Source organism: Melospiza georgiana, chromosome 12 (assembly GCF_028018845.1).
Source record: "Melospiza georgiana isolate bMelGeo1 chromosome 12, bMelGeo1.pri, whole genome shotgun sequence".
Taxonomy (NCBI): Eukaryota; Metazoa; Chordata; class Aves; order Passeriformes; family Passerellidae; genus Melospiza; species Melospiza georgiana.
The window spans coordinates 60,708-72,467 of record NC_080441.1 but is presented as its reverse complement, the minus strand read 5'-3'; the positions used below and the strand labels follow the sequence as shown (position 1 = coordinate 72,467).

The window sequence follows — 11,760 nt, the reverse complement described above, 5'->3', positions numbered from 1 at the left end:
CAGGTGTGAGTGTGAGGATGATGAGGGCTCAGATCAGCACCAGGTGTGAGCTGTGAGGATGATGAGGGCTCGGAGCAGCCCAGGTGTGAGTGTGAGGATGATGAGGGGCCGGCTCCTGCCGGGGCGAGGCTGTTTTAGGGGGAGGCTTTGCCTCAGCTCCCTTTTGCATGGAGCTGCTGAGTGGAGGGGTTTATGGGGCGCTCCCGGCGCTGTCTCATGGAAGGACTGCGGGAGCTTCCCACAGGGTCGGGGAGAACGCCTGGATCCGCGCTTGGGTACGTGGAGCATCGCTTAAAGGAGGCGCCGAGGGACGAATCTTTGTGCCCGGGAGCAGCAGCCGAACAGGTGAGCCCGTGTGGGTTTGGAGCGGGGAATTTTCTCCTTCCCCCTTGCAATTTCATCTTGCCAGTCCCTCCCCGGGTCCCCAGGAACAAAAATGGAGCTTGTGAGGACAAAAGGGATTAAGGAGAAGGAAGCAGCTCCTCTTCTTTTATTGTCTGCGTTTGACCTGAGGGGATCCCTCTTGACTTGTGGTTTTAAGGGTGTTGATTGCAGGAAAAGCTGCCTTTTCCAGGCTGTTAGGGGTATCCCGGGGGTGACAGGGAATCCCTGCGTTCTATTCTAAGGGGAATGGGAAAAGTATTCTTGTGGTATTATGGGTTTGATTTGAAGGCAGCCACCCCATTTGCACCACCCTCGGGTTTAAATGGAGGGGGCAGCCCTGGTGTCCCTCCTTTTGAAGGGTTTGCATGGAGGTCGAAATCGCCCTTTCCCATCAGTCGAAGGCTTTCATTTGGGGAGCGCCCCTTCTTTTCTGCTCTCCTAGGGGGTGAAATTGGAGGGGAGAAGGCATTTCTTTGCCCTTTTTGAAGTGAGGTGCGCCCCGTCTGCGGTTTCGGGGCTGGCTTGCGGGAAGCCGCAGCTCCGGCAGCGTTTGCAGGGCTGCAATGGGGCTGTGCCGCTGCATTGGAGGGCGCTGCCCGTGCCCGCGGCCCGGCCCGGAACGTTCCCGCTCGGGAGCGCTGCTGGCACGGCCCGGGCAGCTGCCGGGGCGCACGGGGGATTCGGCGCGGCCGGGCCGGCCGAGGGCGGCAGTGGCGGAGCCGCGCCGGTGCGAGCCGTGCGGAGCCGAGCGGAGCCGGGCCGGGCCGGCCAAGGGCGGCAGAGGCGGCGCGGGCGCTGCTGCGCCGGCCCGGGCGGTGCCGGCCGCTCCGTCCGCTCCGGGCGCGGGGCTCGGGCGCCGCCGGTAGTCCCGGGCCCGGTGCCGGCCCCGCCGGGCAGGGGCAGCGGGCGGGGCTCCCCGGGACGGCGCCGGCCCCGCGTGCCGGAGCAGCCGCCGCAGGAGCCGCTTTCCTGCCGGGAGCCGCGCTCCGTCCGGGGCCGGCAGCGAGCGCGGGGTTCGGCCGCTCCAAGTTCGGCGGTGCCGTGGCTCGGAGGCGCTTTGGAGGCGTTGATGGCATCGCTGGGTTCGGTTTGCAGCGGCTGTCCGCTAAGGGATATGGGGTTCTTCCTGAGTGGGCACGGTTCTCGGTGCCGGTAGGGATGATAATGGTTTGTTTTGGATTGGGTTTTGTAGTCGGATTTTTTTTTTCCCCGGGGTGTTATGTTTAGAAGGGTGCGCAATGGATTTTACGGGTCGTAGCGTGAAGCAGCGGTTCGGATTTTAATTCTGTTGCGGTGGCTTTTATTAGCGTGAGTGTGTAGTGTTTGTTTTGGGCGGCTTGGGGTAGCGTTGTGTCGTTCATAGCAGCGGGTTTTTAATCTCGATAATTGCATGTGTGTTTATCGTCTTCCAGGGCTTTTATTTGTTTGGTTTGTTTGATTGTAGTGTATGTTTTATGGTTACGGGTAATTTGGGGGACATTGTTTATGGTTACGTTTGTTTTTAGTCTTTGTGTTTGTTTCTAGGTGGTATTTTTATTTTGATAGCTTGAGGCACTATGGGTTTATTCAGTTGGGAATTATTTTTTTGTTGCAGATTTAAGTTTATCTGTTTTTTGGTATTATTCTCGTTGTTGGTTTCTTTATTTTCTTTTTTTTTTTTGTTATTGTTGTTGTTGTCTTTTAATGTATTTGAGTATTGTTTATCAGGGTTTTTTTTGGGAACATGGGTATTTATATGGTGGGTTTTTAAAGTATTTATTAATTTTGGGTAGTTAATTTCTTAGTTTTTAGTGGTTGAGATGTTTTTCCATTTTGTTAATTAGTTCAGGTTTTAAAGTTATTTTTACAGAGGATTGTTTATTCTTTGAGTTAGTGTAGAGGTAGAATTTTGTTTTTTTTTTTTGTTTGTTTTTAGTAACGTCGTTCAGGGTGAGTGGCACTGGCTTGAGTTTAGTAGATTGGTTTGACTTTTTTTTAGTACTTTTTGTAATTTGCTGTGTTTGTTTCTATAGGATTTTCTTTTATTTTGGTTCCATTTTTCTGTCGTGATGAGAATTGTTATTGAAAAGAGTGTTCTTTGTTTTTTCGCTGACACTTGTTTGGGTGTTGGAGGTATCTTGATGTTTTTGGAAGATATTGGTGGGAATTTGATGCTGTTTGTTCTGTCATTTCATTTAGGAATTGGATTTTAAATATGCAATTATGACTCTAACTATATTGTAACGAAAGAAATAGATGTGTAGCAATGGGAATGAGCCAATTTTATTTTTATATATTCGGTCAATTTTTAAAATTTAACATGTAACATAAGTCATTATATGTTACAATAAGTTACTCTAATTTTAATAGAGTATTGTGTATGTTTATAGATATATGAATAGAGAATATAAATGTAAATACAACCCAAAAAAATACAAATATATAAATGTATTGCAACTATATGGAGATCTATAAAAAATTAATAATAAATTGTAAATGTAAAATAACATAAATTGATACAATATATAATACACGTAATACTGCATATATTTTATGAAAAATATTAGAGGAAATGGATATAAAATAGATATAAATACGGATGTGATATACCTATCTATTTATATCTATCATTTGTTGTATATTATGATAAATATAAATATAAAAAAAAATTAGGTAGTTTAAAATAATGGATGGTTTTGGTTTTTTTTTGCCAAAGCAGGGGTTTTAGTGTAAAAATTACAAATACAAATAATATAAAGGTAGAAATATAAGTAAAGAAATATATCATAAACACTTTAAAGATTTATATAAAAATTAGAAATATAAGGAAAAATAAGTTGTAGCAGTAGATATGGTAAATAATTTAAAAAACAATTCCCGTATATTTTTTGAATAAGGTGCATATTATATATAGTTATTAATATAATGCATCAATATAAACTATAAATATATATAAAATATCAACAATCTATAAGAAGGAATAAAAGCTCTTTGTCACGTGCAGCAGTAGAAAATTTCAGGCTCCCAGGGAACAAATCGTTTTCTTTAAATCATTTTCGTTTTGGATTTTTTTTTTTTTACTCCCGGGTAGCCTGAAAGTTTCTACTGCTGCTTTTTTATTCTAAAGGTGGAAAGGTAAACCAAGATTAGAAATACAAGAAAGGCGAAGGGAAGGAAAGGGAAAGGAAAGGAATGGAAGCAGGAGAGGAAGAGGGAAGGGAAGTGGTGAAAAACAGAGTGAAAAAAGTAAAAAGAGTTGGAGGGAAAAAGAGAGGACATTCGGGAGGAGCGGTGCTGCCTCATGTGCTTCCCCGCCGTGGGGCGAAGGACCCGTTTGATGCCCGGGAGGGATTGCAGCTGCCGGTGGCGGGGGACGGAGCCGTGGCTGCCAGCCCGAGACTACAACTCCCGGCAGGCCCTGCTGCTGGCGCGGCGTGTGACGTAACGGCCGACGCGGCACATGAGTGGCTGGCGTGCCAGGCGGCCGCGCGGGGCTGTGCGCAGGCAGCTGCCGGCGCCTCTCCCGCGCGGGACAGCGACGCTGGAGGGGCGAAGCCTCCGTCTGGCCGCCCGCCCGGTGCTGAGCAGCGCGGAATGAGCGTCCGCCCGGTTCCTCGGCCTCCCTCAGCGGTGCCGGGGGCGGGGGCGCTGCCGCCCGCCGATGGCGGAGGGCGAGGCGGTGCTTTGCTGCCGCGGGCCGGGAGCTGCGGGAGCCGCCCCGGGCGAGCGGCGCCGGGCGCTCCCGCGGTCCCGGTGGGGCGGCCGCCCTCGGGCTGGCGGATGCGCCGGAGGAGCCCCCGAGCTGCAGCCGTCTCCCTCGGGCTGCTGCCGGTGCTGCGGGCGGAGGCGGCTCCGCCCGTGTTGGGCGCTGCGAGCAGGGAGCCCTGCGGTATCGCCGGCATGACGGGGCTGCTGCCTGCGTTAGTGCTCGTGGCTCTTTGTGCCGTGACAGCGGATGGAGCGGCGCTGGGCGGTAAAGCCAGAGATGGCCGGGAGAATGCCCAGCGCAGGGAGCGGGCGGGCTGTATGCTTCGGATGGCACAGGTGCTAGCTGCAAAGTCACCCCCCCTTCCGCCCCTGCCCTCCCGAGCCCCGGGGAAAATGCTTTCCAGCATTGTCGAGCTTCTGAGAGACAAAACTTGTGATTTGACACTAGCATCCAGAAAAGGTTTCTGTCTCGATTAGCAAATGCCTAAATTGTTCTTGGTTACATCCCATGACCGGTTTTAGGCAGTGTCTTCATACTGCTTTTAGGATTTTCTTGTACACTGGTGAGAAAATAGGCAGGTCTGATAGTGGTTTCACTTTTTTTCTACTTCACGTTCCATAAGATTCTTTTATCCAAGCGATTGTTTTAAAATTCTACTGTAAGCGTTTGTGGTTCACTTTTTTTTTCTTTGCAGCACCCGGGCCTTTTTTTTTTCTCTAAATCGGGAGTAAATATAGCTGAGTAAAATTTCCTTGGTTATCTTCCTTCTTTTTAAACTTAATTGTTTTTATTAATAATTCTATTTGAATATGCAGAAAAAGTGGGTATGTCCTGTAATCTATGCTAGCTTTTTCTCGTTTACAGGGTACTCACAAAATATGTCTCCCTTAGTGTCCCACAGAAACATTCTGGGTGAAATCTGAATTAAGGTATGTGTTTTCAAATAAGTAATCAGTTTAGATATTTGCCTGTGTACCTTTTCCTGTAATTCAGAGCTTGTGTTCTGTGGGTTTTATGATAAACCTGTAAAACATGTAAGAATGGTTTTGCAAGTCTGAATCGTTGAAGGCAGCAATAAGTGGATTTAAAGCCTGTTCTTGAGCAGACAAAGGGGAAAAGTGTGACTCTGATGCTGAACTTGTCATTTTTCATTTGACTTGCCTTTAATTATTGAAGAAGAGAGAGAACTAGGAAAAGAAATAGAATTGATTATTGAGCACTCCTAAAATGCTCACCATGATTCTGTGTAGAGCCAAAGTGAAGGATGATGGAACAGAGCTCTGTGCATTAGAAGGAAATAAACCTGATGTCCACACAGAGTCTTACTAATTTCTGTTTTTAAAATGCAAAATAAGTTTAGGAAGTGTTGGAAGTTAGTATTTTGGGAAAGAAATGGCAGTTCCACAAAACATTCCATTCCATTTAAGAGAGGCCCTTGGACTGATTCATGTTGTAACTGCTGTCACGGCAATCAGTTGGTGGTTCAGCCTTGAAACATGCACTTGGCCTTCTATAAAGCACTGTTTTGTTTGCCTTTCAGTGCTATGAGTCTTGATAAATTGGAGAAGTGCCCAAGAGAAATTCATCATCCTGAGATACAAAAGGTAGGAAGTGACTTTTTTTGGTTTGGTTCTTTTTCTTTATTGTTTTCCGGAAATAGAAGTAATTAAGTATAGATACTACTGGTTTGTTTCTTCCAGTAGCTGATAATACTAATACCAACAATAATAATAATAAGAGTAAAGTAATACTACTTCAACTGTCTTTATTTATCCATTGGACTGGCCATTTTAAATCTAAACTTCTAAACACAAATCAAACCATCATCCTTGTAGAATCTTTAATAGGAGTGGGCTAAAGATCCTGGTTTTGCTTACAGGATTTATTGGTTCATGAAGAGCAAGAGGTAAGTACAAGCCTAACTACCCTCTAGCTCACAGACCTGCCCGGTGAATAGAGCTTTGTTTTTTTGATGGGCTTGTGATGACTTTGAAATCAATTGCTCATTCATTACAGTAAAAAAAAAAAATTGTTTTGAACATGACAGCAAAAATAACTTTAAGCACAACTTAATAATAATAGATCACCAATTTTAGTTAATAATTTTATGCTATACTCTTGGGTGAGGGAAGACTCGGACACTCAATATGAGATCAGCAAGCTATGTTTATTGCAGAGAGTATCAGACACTTATATAGCACATAATAAGCTTATGAATATTCTGTAAGCCAAGCGATCTATTGGTTAAACTATACCATCAACTCTTCCTCATTCCTTTGGGCCTACATTCCCTATTTCCCACGTCTCTCTGTCTACTTGTTATCCTACCCAGCTAGGCCCAGGCACACGCTATCTTGCAGGTGCAAAACTCAAAAATACCTGTGTTCGGTACTTTCCCAGCTCCTGGTCGGCTAACGAGCGAATGTCTGCGTGACCTCTGTCATGGAGCCATTTCTCCACACTATACTATCAAAGTTTAAAGGTAAATTATTATATATTAGGAGATGGTATAAAGTGTATGTTGTAATGTGTAGGATATATACAAAGATACATACTTGAAAGTCCGTAGAGGAAACAAATTTTTATGCCTTCTGTTTGACTGTTTGTCATATATTTGGTTTTATTTCCCAGGGATCAGTGAATTTTAACTCTGGAGTCCTCTATGCTAAGGATGCTCAGCTTACAGATGATGAAATGTTCAGTAATGGTGAGTTTTTCACCTTCTCCTTCATTGTTTTGCTCATCTGAATAAAAAAAAAAAGGCAAGATTAAAGAAAAAGCAATAGTTTTATTATTTTTACCCTGTTATGTCTGTTTCCTCAGTATTTGCTGGAGCTGTGCTTACCCAAGGTTTGGGTAAAACAAGCTTTGGGTTCCTTCTGTCTCACTGGGAGTTGCCCAATTCAGTTGCATCTGGTGAAATTCACCCTGAGACCTTATAGAACCAGCTCCAACTACGTGAGAGCCATTTGCAGTTCTCTCCAGACGCCTGGAGAATGGGCGACGTTTCTGAGGATCCGGCGAGCGTGCTTCTGTCAAAACTCAGTCTGTGAAATTTCTGGGGAAAACCCTTCTGTGTCTTGAAGGGTTCAAACTCTGGTGAGGATCCAGTTATCAGGTGCTCACCTGGATGGTTCCAGCTGCCAAAGGTAACACTTGTACTCTTGCCCTGTAGTTTACATCTATTGTATTTTTGTTATTTTGCAGGATTTTTTGTCTTTGCAAAATATTGTGCATTTCACTCTTTGGAACCTCTCAGATGGTTCTTTGGTGCAGCACCACCCCAGGGGACACTTGGCTGCTGTCCTGAAGGGGTTGGTCGCTAGAATTGTAAATCCTGGAGAGTTTGTAAGTCTTCTGTCCCCAGGGAGGTATCATGCTTCGTTTACTTTTGTTCTGTTGGTTAGGCGCTGCCTCTCGTTGCAAGTATGAATTTCAAACTGCCCTGTTCTTATTTGAACTTTTTTCCTGGTTCTCTCCGTCCGGCAGGGAAAGACTCTCGTATCCTTGTTGTCGGGCTCGGTGCTGTCCAAGAAGATACAGAGACTAAAAAAATCATAAGAAGCAAAATATGACTGCAGGGAAAAGAAGCTGGAGAGAACAGAAGGTGATATTGTTATCCTTACCCTGTATTAGAGACATCCGCTGTGCTTTGATGCTGGCAGCTGCCAGGGGCTTGTTAGCTCTTTGTAGGCAGGTGTAGGTGTTCACTTGTAGTTTTTATCTCTGTTCAAGTCAATTCAAACTTTGCTAAGCTTACATTTGAAAATTACTCTCTAGAACAGTCCAGCATGACATGCTGGATGTCGTCTCCCAGAGGGACCCAAAACTGCCATAAATTTCACAGGGAGGGATGGGTGTAGAATACTAAAATCGTTCAAGGTTTTCATTTTTATAGGTATTGGCAAAGAAAATGAATTTATCTCTAAATTCATTTGGAAAGAAACCCTCTCTCTATCCACTTGTTTGTATACAGGAATGTAGGAAACTCTGACTAGAGATGGGTAATAGCTTTGAAAATAAAGACATAAGTTTTATCTAGGAATGAACCAATCAAGTGCCCTGAAAGCATGAGAACAGCTGCAGGGGCTGAAGGGAACAGAAAGGGTTCTATCTCATGAACAGAGGTACCTTTTCCTTACAGGTGCTTGTGCTGTAGTTTGGGTTCTGCTTCCTAACATTTCTAGTGTGACGGTTTACCATAGAGACAATCTGCCAGGAGGTAGCGCTTTGGGGGGTATGGCAGTCCTGGGTGTGTATTCTGAACTCCTTCAGAATGTTAGGTTTGGAGTATTTCTTATCTCAGGAAAACAGCAGTCTTTTGCATCTGCATATCAGCTGTTGAAATTTTGGGTTCAATTTCTTGAATCACAAATGTCATAGGATTCCTCCCAGATGGCAGCTGTCATGAAGTATGGCTCTTCTTGGTCTTGGGTTTCAGGGGCTGTTTCCAAAGTGACCTACAGACATTGGAATGAAATCATTATTTACTGTGTAAAAGAATCACTCTCCAAAGCATCAGCCAAGGTCTAAATGTGCCATTCTGCCTTTTAAAAGTACCAACATCACAGGATTTTTCTCAGATTAAAGCTTCCATGGAGTCGGATCTCTCAAGCCTGGCCCTTGAGAATTGTGGGCCTCCTGTGAACTGGTCTTGCCAGAAGGGCTTGCTGAGTTTTCCATTGTGTGGAAAAGAGATCCCATTTGCAGCCTGAAGCCTCATGTTTCCTGTAGGATTTCTACTCCTAGAATTGCACACTTTGAAGGATTTCTTATAGCAGAAGTTTTTTGGGAACTAGGACTCTGGTTGGATTTGGGTCTCTGGACTCTCAGGTGAAGTGACCTTGAGACACTAGGGCATGCAGATTTCCTTGCTGTTGAAAAGAGCTATTGTTCGCACCCAGGAGCCATGGTCTGAATGGGGGTGTCACCTCTTAAATTTGCAAATGTCACAGGATTTCTTCTAAATGAATGGTGCTAAGAACATAAGGTCTGGCTGGCTTTCGACTTAGAGGCGCCTCCTCTAAATTGGTCTTCAGACGCTAGGTTGGAAAGTGTTCCTACATATGCCAAATAGCCCTTGCTATGCAATTAATAAGCTTCAAATTACCATGGAGTTGCTGCCCCTGCAAAGATTTTGGCAGAGCCTGGTTGTGGTGCCCCACTCCACTCCACCACCCTTAGCAGGTCCTTATGGTTGCATGGGGAATCATCGTGGAGCATGCCAACCCAGCTCCATCCTGGGAACAGCACCTGTATTTTACCCTAAAATTTCTGTCCCATTATAGCTCCTGTTAGGATACAAATGTAACTTCTCGGTTTCCACTGATTTTACCCCCAGTCATCTTTCCATACAGACATTGCTCCACTCCCCAGAGGATTATTGTGAGCAGATGTGAGTTCTGCTGTCCCTTTGGACTGACAAAGACAGAGGTTTTGTCCCAAGTTGCTTTTGAACCTGTCCTGCACCTGTTACGAGTCCTCAGTCTCCTGCAATTTTGTGGGTCAGTCACATGTAAAACAGCACAGCTGGCTGGCATGCTTTGCTCATGAGGGGAGACAAGAGAAGAATTCCTCTGCTCACACCAGACCTGCAGCTGCCAAACCTCACCAAAGCACCTGAGGAGCCCCCAGGGACTGATGGTACAGAAGGGAGGTGATGGAGGACAGCACAGCAGGCAGCCTGCCCTCCATCTGGGTGTGAAGAAGGCAGGGCTGGGAACTGTAAGCAACATCCCAGCAGGTCTGGCTGATGGTGCCACCCTGAGGGCTTCCCCTGCCTTTGGGCAGTCCCAGCTGCTGCAGCTCACTTGACAGACTCATTGTCTATACTGTGCTTGGCTGCACTGGAGATGATGAAGCCGAGGACAGCAATGGTTGCCTTCACATCCCCTGACTGCAGATGGGAAGGAGGGCGAGCTCTGTCACCTTGGGAAGGCGTCTGCAGAGTCACTGCTGCCCGTCTCTGGAGCGTGGCTCCATTGGGGGACCGTGGTAAGGACAGCAGTGCTCACTTAACTGTGCACCTGAGGACAGCTTCAGGATCTTGTCATACTGTGGGAGAGCAGAGCTTCACAGTAAACACCAGCTAACACACTGACTGCCAGTGTTAACACTAACAGTTCTTACCTAAATATTAATACTAGTAACACTTACTATGCGTATTATTAATCCTAGTAGAGGCTGGTAGCGTTCTTTAGGCTGAGGCTTGCATGAAGAATACAAAATTAATTAACGTTGCTGATTATGCTATTGTGTTGAAATACTTGGCCTCCACTGCGGTAGCCCCACGCTTACCTCGATGGCCTGCCCCAGCAGGTCCCAAAACACCTGGATGCAGATCAGCTTAAGCTTCACTGATGTGATAAACAGAGTTCACTCTTTATAATTTTTAAAATTTTAATAAAGGATAAAAGGACAAAATAATCCAGCACTGGGATGCTTTTAGCACACAGCCAAAGAGCACAGAGGTAGCTTAAAAACATGTTCACTATATACTGTTACATTGCTGAGGTTACAGGCATATTCATTAACTTACACATTATTCAAACATTCCTTTGACTTTTTGATGTTCCGGGAACTCTCTTGTTTGGTTTTAACCTCTGACTTGTCTGCAGAACGTTCTGTAAATTAGGTCTACATATTTTATTTCTTCCTGTAGTTTTATCCTGTTGCTTCACACTCCCTGATAACACTGGTAAGAGTCGATAAATCCTTCCTGGATGCTTAAGCTCTTTTTGTGTCACTATTATCTTATCACTTGGTAGGGGCAGTCTGCAGTTATAAGAAGCAGAATAATTGCTTTACACCATTTTCTGAGTTAGTTACATAGAAGTATTTTAGTTTCTATTTTAACATTTTGCTAAAGCCTACCATATATTTATCATGCTACTATTCATATGAAATATACAGTGCATACATAAACTGGCATATTACACTATACAAAGCAGTTCAAAGTAAGAATAAGTTTTACCACATCAAAATACTTGTAATGCAAAAAGCTAATCTATGAATGTGAAAGCCAGTATTGTTTTATCATCTATAACATCCGACGACGAGGGTGAGCAGCGGGCCCGCAGCAGGCGGAGGGCGGGCAGGGGGACGCGGGCACTTAACTTTGGCCAGGGTGCTGATCTCGGCCAGTCGGGCCAGGCCAAGTCCCCGCAGAAGCGCTGCACGCCCTCCCCGCTCCCGAGCCCTCTCCTCACCAAATCGCCGCCGCTCCCTAGTCCGCCCTGCTGTCGCAAAGACGACCCGGAACCCCTCCCGGGCTACACTCCTCTCCGCCTCCTGCCCCGAGTGCCGATGGGGCGCTCCGGTAGGGGCTCTGCGGGGGTCCTTTCGCCGGGACCTGGGCACGAGAGAAGGCCGGAGAAGGGGACGGGGGTTTGGCGAGCGCGCGCCCGCCGCCGCCGCCGCCGCCGCCGCCGCCGCCGCCGCCGCCGCCGCCGCCGCCGCCGCCGCCGCCGCCGCCGCCGCCGCCGCCGCCGCCGCCGCCGCCGCCGCCGCCGCCGCCGCCGCCGCCGCCGCCGCCGCCGCCGCCGCCTGCGAGCCCTTCGGGCAGGCCGAGCTCCGCCCCACGCTCCCACGGGCCGCAGCCTGACGGCTCCTAAGCGTGCCAATCACGGCCCGCCTTTCTCCGTCCGCCCTGTCCAATCACAGCCGCCCTTTCAAACCGGAAGCGGTCC

The 11,760-nt window shown here is 46.7% G+C and overlaps 2 long non-coding RNA genes across 4 annotated transcripts; both read left to right on the top strand.

Annotated features, from left to right (window-relative positions):
* Positions 1–327: 327 nt before the first annotated feature.
* On the top strand, positions 328–7,512 carry LOC131088507 (uncharacterized). Of its 3 annotated transcripts, XR_009115125.1 has the most exons (4): positions 4,254–4,407; positions 4,937–5,001; positions 5,613–6,779; positions 6,896–7,512. It is a non-coding gene; the product is annotated as an uncharacterized LOC131088507 (long non-coding RNA). The 3 variants fall into 3 exon arrangements; XR_009115124.1 differs by lacking the exon at positions 4,254–4,407 and adding an exon at positions 328–345 and having other exon boundaries at positions 5,613–7,512; XR_009115123.1 differs by having other exon boundaries at positions 5,613–7,512.
* A 57-nt stretch (positions 7,513–7,569) lies between these two features.
* On the top strand, positions 7,570–10,802 carry LOC131088517 (uncharacterized). Its single transcript, XR_009115127.1, has 2 exons — positions 7,570–7,679; positions 8,514–10,802. It is a non-coding gene; the product is annotated as an uncharacterized LOC131088517 (long non-coding RNA).
* The last annotated feature ends 958 nt before the right edge of the window (positions 10,803–11,760 follow it).